We start from the raw sequence: 8,673 nt of genomic DNA, 5'->3' as shown, positions 1-8,673 counted from the left end.
TTGGGCTAAAATTGCCTGTGTGTAGCCCTCCTAGGTGCATCACTTGCTTAATTTTCAATATGTCAGATGGGTAAATTGCTCCCTCATTGTGTGGCCTGGAAAAGAGGATTTCCAGAGGCATTCTGAAGGAAGCTGAATTAAAACCTAGGCAATGTTTGCAATTAGTAGTAATCCAGGATCTTCTACACAGTGGAAGGAGGGCAGGCTAGAATCTAAATAAAAATATATATACCTTTGTGGCAATAGTATAACCAGCTCTCTCAGAAATGCATTAAGAAAATTCTACATAATAACCAGCGAAGACCATGTGGAGCAGGGAGAAATTGCTAAGCCTAAAAATATATAAACTACCCAATAGTGGTATGATGCCTATAACATAACTTTGATACCATGTCCACATATGTTGATCCAAATTTCAGTGAAGCAAAGAGAAGTTCATCCAGTATACTAGTTTATTTGATTCTTCAATGAATTGTCACAGGTAATACAGCAATATGGAAAAGTCCCAATGCGTTTCGTCTAGACAGACTTAATCAGGGGAACCATATTAAAATCTACAAATGCAAAAAGTGATTTTTGTAAGAACTTACCATTCGAATCCCTTTCTCAGATATTATCCTGGTGACACAGCTCACATTGGGATGTAGGAGGGTCCATCGGAGCCAGGCACCTATGCTAAACTTTTCAGAGAGGCAGGCTCCTCCCTTCCGCATCCCATCATGCCTCAGTTCAACTTCCAGAGCACACTAGGATACATCAACTCAGTACAACACCTGAACATATTATATGCACAATAACATTTTTAAAACCTAACCAATATCGCTGTGTCACCAGGATAATATCAGAGAAAGGGATTCTGTAAGTTCTTACAAAAATCCCTTTTTCTCTTTCAATTATCCTGGTGACACAGCTTACCTTGGGAAGTTCAAGAGCCGGTCCGTTGGGAGGGTACGCTCAGGTTTGCAGTTCTCATCACTGCTCGCCCGAATGATGCGTCCTCCGACACGAACTGTGTGAACAGATGATTAAGTGGCAGCCCTGCATACTTGTTCAGCCATAGCTCCATGGGGCACTGCCCAAGAGGCAGCAACCGACTTGGTGGTATGAGCATTTATCCTAGCAGGCACTGGTCTGCCAACCTTAGAGTATGCAAAAGCAATCACTGACCTCAACCACCTAGAAATGGTCTGTTTAGAAGCAGGCCAGCCTTTATTGTGTACATCATACAATACCAATAAAGAATCCTTCACCCTGTCCACATAGATGCGCAAAGCGCGAACAACATCCAAATTTTTAAGTTTGTCCCTTTTTCCTAGATTCTACCGGAGGACTGAACACTGGAAGGACAATCTCTTGGTTTAAGTGGAATGAAGAAACCACTTTTGGCAAAAACAAAAAAGTAACTGTCCGTAACACAGCTCTATCATCATGAAAAATAAAAAATGGAGGCTTACAAGATAATGCTCCCAACTCAGAAACTCGCCTAGCTGAGGCGATGGCCAGTAAAAATGTAAATTTCCTTGTGAGAAATTTCAGGTCAGCCGACCTCATTGGTTCAAAAGGAGGTTTTTGAAGAACCGCAAGCCCCAGAGACAAATACCATGGTGCCACAGGCCACTTTCTTTTGGAAGAATATGGACAAAGACAAAATCTGAACCTTCAACGATTGCAGACTGTCCCGAAGAAAACCCATCCTGTAGAAATTCCAGTAGCCTGGAAATCTTAAACCTGGAAGTGTGAGCCTTCTGTCTCTCACACCACCTAATGTATGTTTTCCACACTCGATAGTAACTTGCCGAAGACACCGGCTTTTTTGCCCTAATCATAGTAGTAATAATGGCATTTGAAAAGATGGAGGTTTCAAGAGCCATGCCGTCAAATTCAGCTGACCTAGGTCCTGATGAAAGAATGGACCTTGTCTTAACAGGTCTGGACGTAGAGGTAGACTCCACAATGCTGTTGTTAACCTCAGAATTGTAGAATTTTTAAAGAGCGCTAAGATTATGTGAAGAAATTATTATGATGGGTGTATAATGAAAATAGAGTGGTACCTGTAAAAAAATGTTGGTTATGGTTATTATAAATGTTTACACCCTTTTGGGGAAAATTTATAACCGAATGAGAGTTCCAGCGTTACCTGTCCCGATCGTACCCTAGGATTCTGTGTCCTTTCTGGGAATGCCGTAGGTGTTACTCAGATCGTGGGCTGAAGTTGTTATGTTGCAGACGCAGTCGTGTGTCATGGGATCCCTGTGGGACAGTTTCGCAGAGTGAAAAGAAACTGCACAGATGACTTGACCTTGGGTGGAGCTTCAGTGATGGGCTGGGAGAATGCAGGTCAGCTTGCAGAGCACACAACAGATAAAGGTTACCAGAACGAACTGATGAGCAGAGCAAAGCAGCTGCAGGTACTGAGATTGAACCAGGATTGAACAGATCCGTTCAATCCTGGTAACCTGCACCTGTTGTGCTTTGCTCATCAGTGCATACTGGTAACCTGTATTGTATTGCACTGTGCTGTGCTTATTGGTACATCCTGTTAACCTGCATTGCACTCTACTCAACAGGATGTACCAATAAGCAATGCACAGCACAGTGCTAACGTTCCAAGGCATCGTCATCGCATCCACCGCCCACGCCAGTGTATCCCTGATCCTGAACCAGAACATGGGTACCTGACAATTGCACCTTGATGCCATCAAATCCACCTCCGGCAGACCCCAAAGATCCACAATCTCCTGAAACTCCTGAGGATGCAGCGCCCAATCGCCTTCCTGCTTAGGAAGTCCGCTTCCACCTTTTTGACTCCCGACATAAACACCGTCGACAAAGCCGGGACATTGTTTTCTGCCCATCGAAGAATCTGAGACACTTCCAGCATTGCCATCTTGCTGCGTGTGCCCCCTTGATGGTTCAAATATGCCACCGCTGTGGCATTGTCCAATTTGAATATGGATGGGAGAACCCTTAGCCTCTCCTCCGCCTGAAACAAAGTCTTCCAGACTGCCCGTAATTCCAGTACATTTATTGGAAGTATTGACTCCTCCCTGGACCACAGGCCCTGTAATCTCAAATCCAGAGCCACTGCGCCCCATCCCCTGAGACTGGCATCTGTGGTGACCACCAGCCACTCCCAAGACTGTAGGGACCAGCCCCACTGGAGAGAGTCCACCATCGCAGAGCTGACCTCGTTTCCGGTGTCAAGACCACTTTCTCCGTCTTCATTGTTTTGGTGTTCCCTGACCAACTTGCCAATATGTTCCACTGAAATGTTCGAGAATGAAACCTGGCATATTGCAGGGTCTCGAATGTAGCCACCATCTTTCCTAACAACTTTCGGCAATGCCAAACAGAAGGATCCGGCGGCCCCAGGATTTGCCAAACTAGTTGACAAATGTCCTTTGCCTTCGAATCCGGCAGGAACACCCGATGTAAGTGGGTATCCAGTATAACCCCCAAGAATTGAATTCTCTGAGTGGGACACAGCTGAGACTTCTGCAGGTTCAGTATCCAGCCGTGATTTTGCAAAACCTGAATAGCCTCTGCTAGGTCTTGTTGCAATCTTTCTGCAGACTCCGCCTTGAACAGTAGATCGTCCAAATACAGAATGACCACTATTCCTTTTTGTCGGAGTACTGCTGTCATAACTGCCATAATTTTTGTAAATAGCCTTGGGGCGGTGGCCAGTCCAAAGGGTAGTGCCTGAAACTGTAGGTGCAGGTCCCCTATCGCAGTAGAGACTGATGATCTGCACAGATAGGAACGTGTAAATACGCGTCTTGGATGTCAACAGATGCTAGGAATTCTCCTGATTCCAGGCTCAACAGAACCGACCTCAGAGATTACATCCTGAAATGATCCACCCATAAATGAAGATTTAACGACTTTAAATTCAGAATTGGTCTGAACGAATTGTCTGGTTTGGGCACAAAGAACAGAATGGAACCCCTTTCTTTTCTCTCGCGGTACCGGAATCACCATGCCCTTTTGTAGGAGGGACTGCGCCGCCCCCAAAAGGGCTGTTCTGAGGTGTGCCTCTCTGGGCAATGGTGTCGGCAGGAACCTTCTTGGAGGAACTCCCTTCAGGTTTATCCTGTTACCTTGGGACTCCACATTGAGGACCCAAGGATCCTGGCCTAATAAGGCCCAAGTGTCCCGGTACTGCAAGAGGTGACCCCCACCCTGAGTGCAGATTGGGGAGTCTCCTGGCAGTCATACTGAAGGCTTCTCCTCACCCTTGGAAGTCTGCTTTTTTGTAAAGGCCCCAAAGCGGGATTTTGGAGCCTTCCCTTTTGCAGTCTGAAACCGTCCTCTACTGGATTGTCCCTTAAAGGCTGCACCTCCTCTGACGGAGTGCCGAAAGGACAAGCGAAAAGCAGAAAATCTCGAATGCTGCCGGTGTGGGAAGAAAGGTACTTTCCCTCCCGTAGCCTGTTTAATAATGACTATAATAACTCTGAACCAAACAATAAATCACCTTTTAAAGGCCAAATCCTCCAAAGACTTTTTGGACTCATGGTCTGCATCCCATGCCCTGAGCCACAATGCTCTCCGCGTATTCACTGAGACTGCTGACACCTTGGACGCCATAGTAATAGCCTCCTCACCAGCTTCTAAATTGTATTCCACCGCGCCGCTGCTCTAAATTTTTCAGCTAGAGCAAAAACCAGGTTGCAACAAAGCACGCATGCCCACACAATCATAGCTTTGGACACCCATGCAGAAGCAATCAATGGCCTAAAGGTATAAACCACACCTTCAAAAATTGCTTCAGATAACCCTCCAATTTTTTGTCCAGAGGGTCTTTGAACGCCGCACCGCCCTGTACAGGCAGCATGGTAGCTTTTGAAAACCTAGCTACTGGTGCATCTACCAAGGGAACCTTTTCCCATAATTGTACATGCTCTTCCAGCATGGGATATATGTTCAAGACCCTTTTAGGCATTTGGAGTCTCTTATCGGGCATTTTCCAAGCACCTCCCAGCAGATCCTGTATAAACCATCATCCGAGGGAAAGGTCACTGCCTCTCTCCACTGTCTTTTGAAAACTCCCTGTGTCTAAGTTTTTTTTTCCTCAGACAAATTTAAAGCCTGTTTCACAGCCAACATTAATTTGTCAACACCAGGGACAGAACTTTCCATATAATTTCTCTGGTCCCATGACACTTCTTCCTCGCATTCTCCCTCCTCCTCTGAATCCCTGTATAGAACAGGAGGGGAAGCTACGGTAAGCCTAGAGGCCGTCTCCGGCTCCTTTGAAAACTGCTCCATAAAGGTAGTTTAATCTGCTTATGCCTTGAGCAGTATCCTGCATCACCCGCAGAAGCGCAGGCTCCACTTGGGTTAAAGGAACGGAGCCAGATGATTGCTGAGAGAGTCTTCTGTTCAGGGATTAAAGCAAGCAGAATTTGCAATTATTTAATGTGGAAAGGACTCCCTCCCCCATACCAGCAGAATGCCTTTCAGTCATGTTTACAACACAGTGCAAAATGTCAGGCGACATTACTAAGTCAATGTATGCCAGTACTTATCTGCCTGCCGGGGACCCTTTCTGGTCAGCGGGGGTAGCGAGGCCCAGGAGAAATCAGTCACTCTGTCAGGAATCTTCCCTTCAGCTCCGCACAGCCAGTGCTTCCAAAGGCGCCAAAAACAGAGTGCAAGAAGAGACCAAAGTCCCTGCTGTGGCTTTTTGGCACCATCTACCTCCTGGCCTGAAATCTCTCCTCTTCCAAGTGCCTCCCCTTAGCTGGGGATCACTTGGAATCGCCTATCCTCCGGGCTCCTGTGACAGGCTGCAATCCCCTATGGCAGACTTTCCCAACCACGGTCCTCAAGGCACACCAACAGTGCATGTTTTAGTGATATCCAGGCTTCAGCACAGATGGTTTAACCAGAATCACTCAGGTACTAATTAAGTCACCTGTGCTGAAGCCTGGATATCACTAAAACCTGCACTGTTGGTGTGCCTTGAGGACCGTGGTTGAGAATGCCTGCCCTATGGCGTTCAGCCTGCAAGCCACAACCAAGATGTTGGCCGCCATCGCTGAGGGAACCAATCACCCGCGATTCCCCCCCAGTAAAACTTCCCTGCAAGGAAGTTAAAAGCGCTGTGCAGAGAGACCAGTGTGTTTTACTAAAGAGGTATCAACTAGTGTAAAAGCAAAAAAGATGGCATTTAGGACATACAAGCAGACTCAAAATAATAATGACAAAGAAGTGTATCTTGCCAGACGCAAGGAGGCTAAGAAAGTGATCAGGCGTGCCAAGGCACAAGCTGAGGAGAAAATGGCTCAGTCAGTAGATAAAGGAAGCAAAACTTTTTTTAAGTATATAAGTGAAAGGAGAAAATCAAATGGAATAATAATAAGACTTCGGACAGACACTGATGGTGGAGGGAGACCAGGCCATTGCAGATAATTGAAATAATTATTTTTGCTCCGTATTCACTCTAGAAGAAGGGAAGGGACCACAGTTAAGTTGCAAGGACATTCATAAAAATAATGTAGATGGAAGTACATTTACTAAGGAGAAAGTCCTAACAGAACTCTCCAAAACTGAAAGTGAATAAATCAATGGGGCCAGACGGAATACATCCAAGGATACTAAAAGAACTAAAAGATGTGCTGGTAGCGCCATTAACAGATTTATTCAACCATTCGCTAGATACAGGTGCAGTTCCAGAGGACTGAAAAAGAGCAAATGTAGTTCCACTGCACAAAAGCGGAAGCAAAGAAGAAGCAAGTAACTACAGACCAGTGAGCCTTACATCAGTGGTAGGGAAATTAATGGAAACACTATTAAAAGAAAGAATAGTGGAATATCTTAAATTAAACAACTGATCCAAAACAGCATGGTTTTACTACAGGGAGATCATGCCAAACAAATCTTATTGACTTTTTTGACTCCGTGACCAAAATAATAGATGAAGGGGGGCTGTAGATGTGGCATATCTAGACATTAGTAAGGCATTTGACACTGTCCCACATCGCAGACTGCTAGATAAACTTGGAAGTCTGGGATTGGATTATAAAACAATTAAACAGATAAGCACCTGGTTGCAGGATAGGAAACAGACAGTTGTAGTAAATGGAGTGCATTCTATGGAGGGACATGTTACCAGTGGAGTACCCCAGGGATCTGTACTCAAGCCGCCACTAGAAATGTTGGGGCCCAGGACTGACCTACAGTCCGGGCCCCCAGCGGCACAGCGCCATATCTCCCCCCGTGCGCACGCCCCCGTCTGCTAGCTCCCAACCTCCCCTACCCCGTCTCCATTATGATTACTTACCATCACCTGCATCACAGCATCGTCCTCCGGAGTGCACAGTGCAGCCTGCAGAGCGCTGAGCCCTCTCTTTGTCCTAGGCTTGGCGCTCTTCAGCCTTCACTGTGTATTGTGTGTGCCTGACCGTCGTTACCGGGTGGGGGAGGCTGTGTGCGGGGGTTGTGGGCAGCTGCCCGGGCCCCTCCAGAGGCCGGGGCCCGGGACAGCTGTACGCAGGGCACCCCCCTGTTGGTGGCCCTGTCTGTACTTGGACCAGTGCTCTTTAATATCTTTGTTAGTGACATTGCAAATGGTATAGAAGGGAAACTATGCCTTTTTGCAGATGACACAAAGATATGCAACAGAGTAGACACACCAGGAGGGGTAAATCAAATGACTGATGATCTAAGTAAACTTGAGAATTGGTCAAGAGCATGGCAACTACAGTTGAATGCTAAAAAATGCAAAATTATGCACTTGGGACTCAAAAACCCAAAAGCTCAATATAGTATCAAGGGTACTAGAATCCAAATTGCTGAGGAGGAAAGGGATCTAGGAGTCACTGTTTCAAGTGACTTAAAGGCAGAAAAGCAATAGGGAAGACTAGTCAGATGCTTGGTTGAATAGGGAGAGGAATCGGTAGCAGAAAAAAAGATGTAATAATGCCACTTTATAGGTCATTGGTACGGCCTCATCTGGAATACTGTGTCCAGTTCTGGAGACCATATCTTCAGAAGGATATAAATACATTAGAGAGTGTACAAAGAAGGGCAACTATAATGGTGCATGGCCTACATCACAAAACTTACCTGGAAAGACTAAAAGATCTGAACATGTATAGTTTGGAGCAGAGAAGGGAAAGGGGGGACATGATAGAAATCTTCAAATATATCAAGGGTTTTAACATAGTACAGGAGGGAAATTTTCTTCAAAGGAAAAAAAAAGTAATAGAACACAAGGATATGCACTGAAACTGGAGGGAGGTAGGTTCAGGGGAAATGTTAGAAAACAATACTTCACAGAAAGGGTAGTGGATAAGTGGAATAGCCTCCCATTAGAGGTGGTAGAGGCTAAGACAGTAGAACAATTTAAACATGCTTGGGATAGGCATATGAATATCCTTACAAATAAAAAGGATCAAAAAGGGTTGAGATTACCTGAAGGATAAAAAGGGGCAGACTAGATGGGCCAAATGGTTCTTATTTGCCGTCAAATTCTATGTTTCTATGTTTGTTGGTACATGTTGGTTGGTTTATTGGTACATCCTCATTCAGGGCAAAAGATGCTGATTAAGCATATTCTAACTTGTACCAGTCAATTCGTGGTGTATTTTGTTCGCTGCCCATGTGGCTATTTCTATGTGGGCAAGACTACTTGTACGTTCAAAGAAAGGGCCACGCAACACCGCT

The sequence above is a fragment of the Crinia signifera genome, chromosome 3 (genome assembly GCF_055691185.1).
Source record: "Crinia signifera chromosome 3, ASM5569118v1, whole genome shotgun sequence".
Lineage (NCBI taxonomy): Eukaryota > Metazoa > Chordata > Amphibia > Anura > Myobatrachidae > Crinia > Crinia signifera.
Note: the sequence above shows the minus strand (reverse complement) of the source record.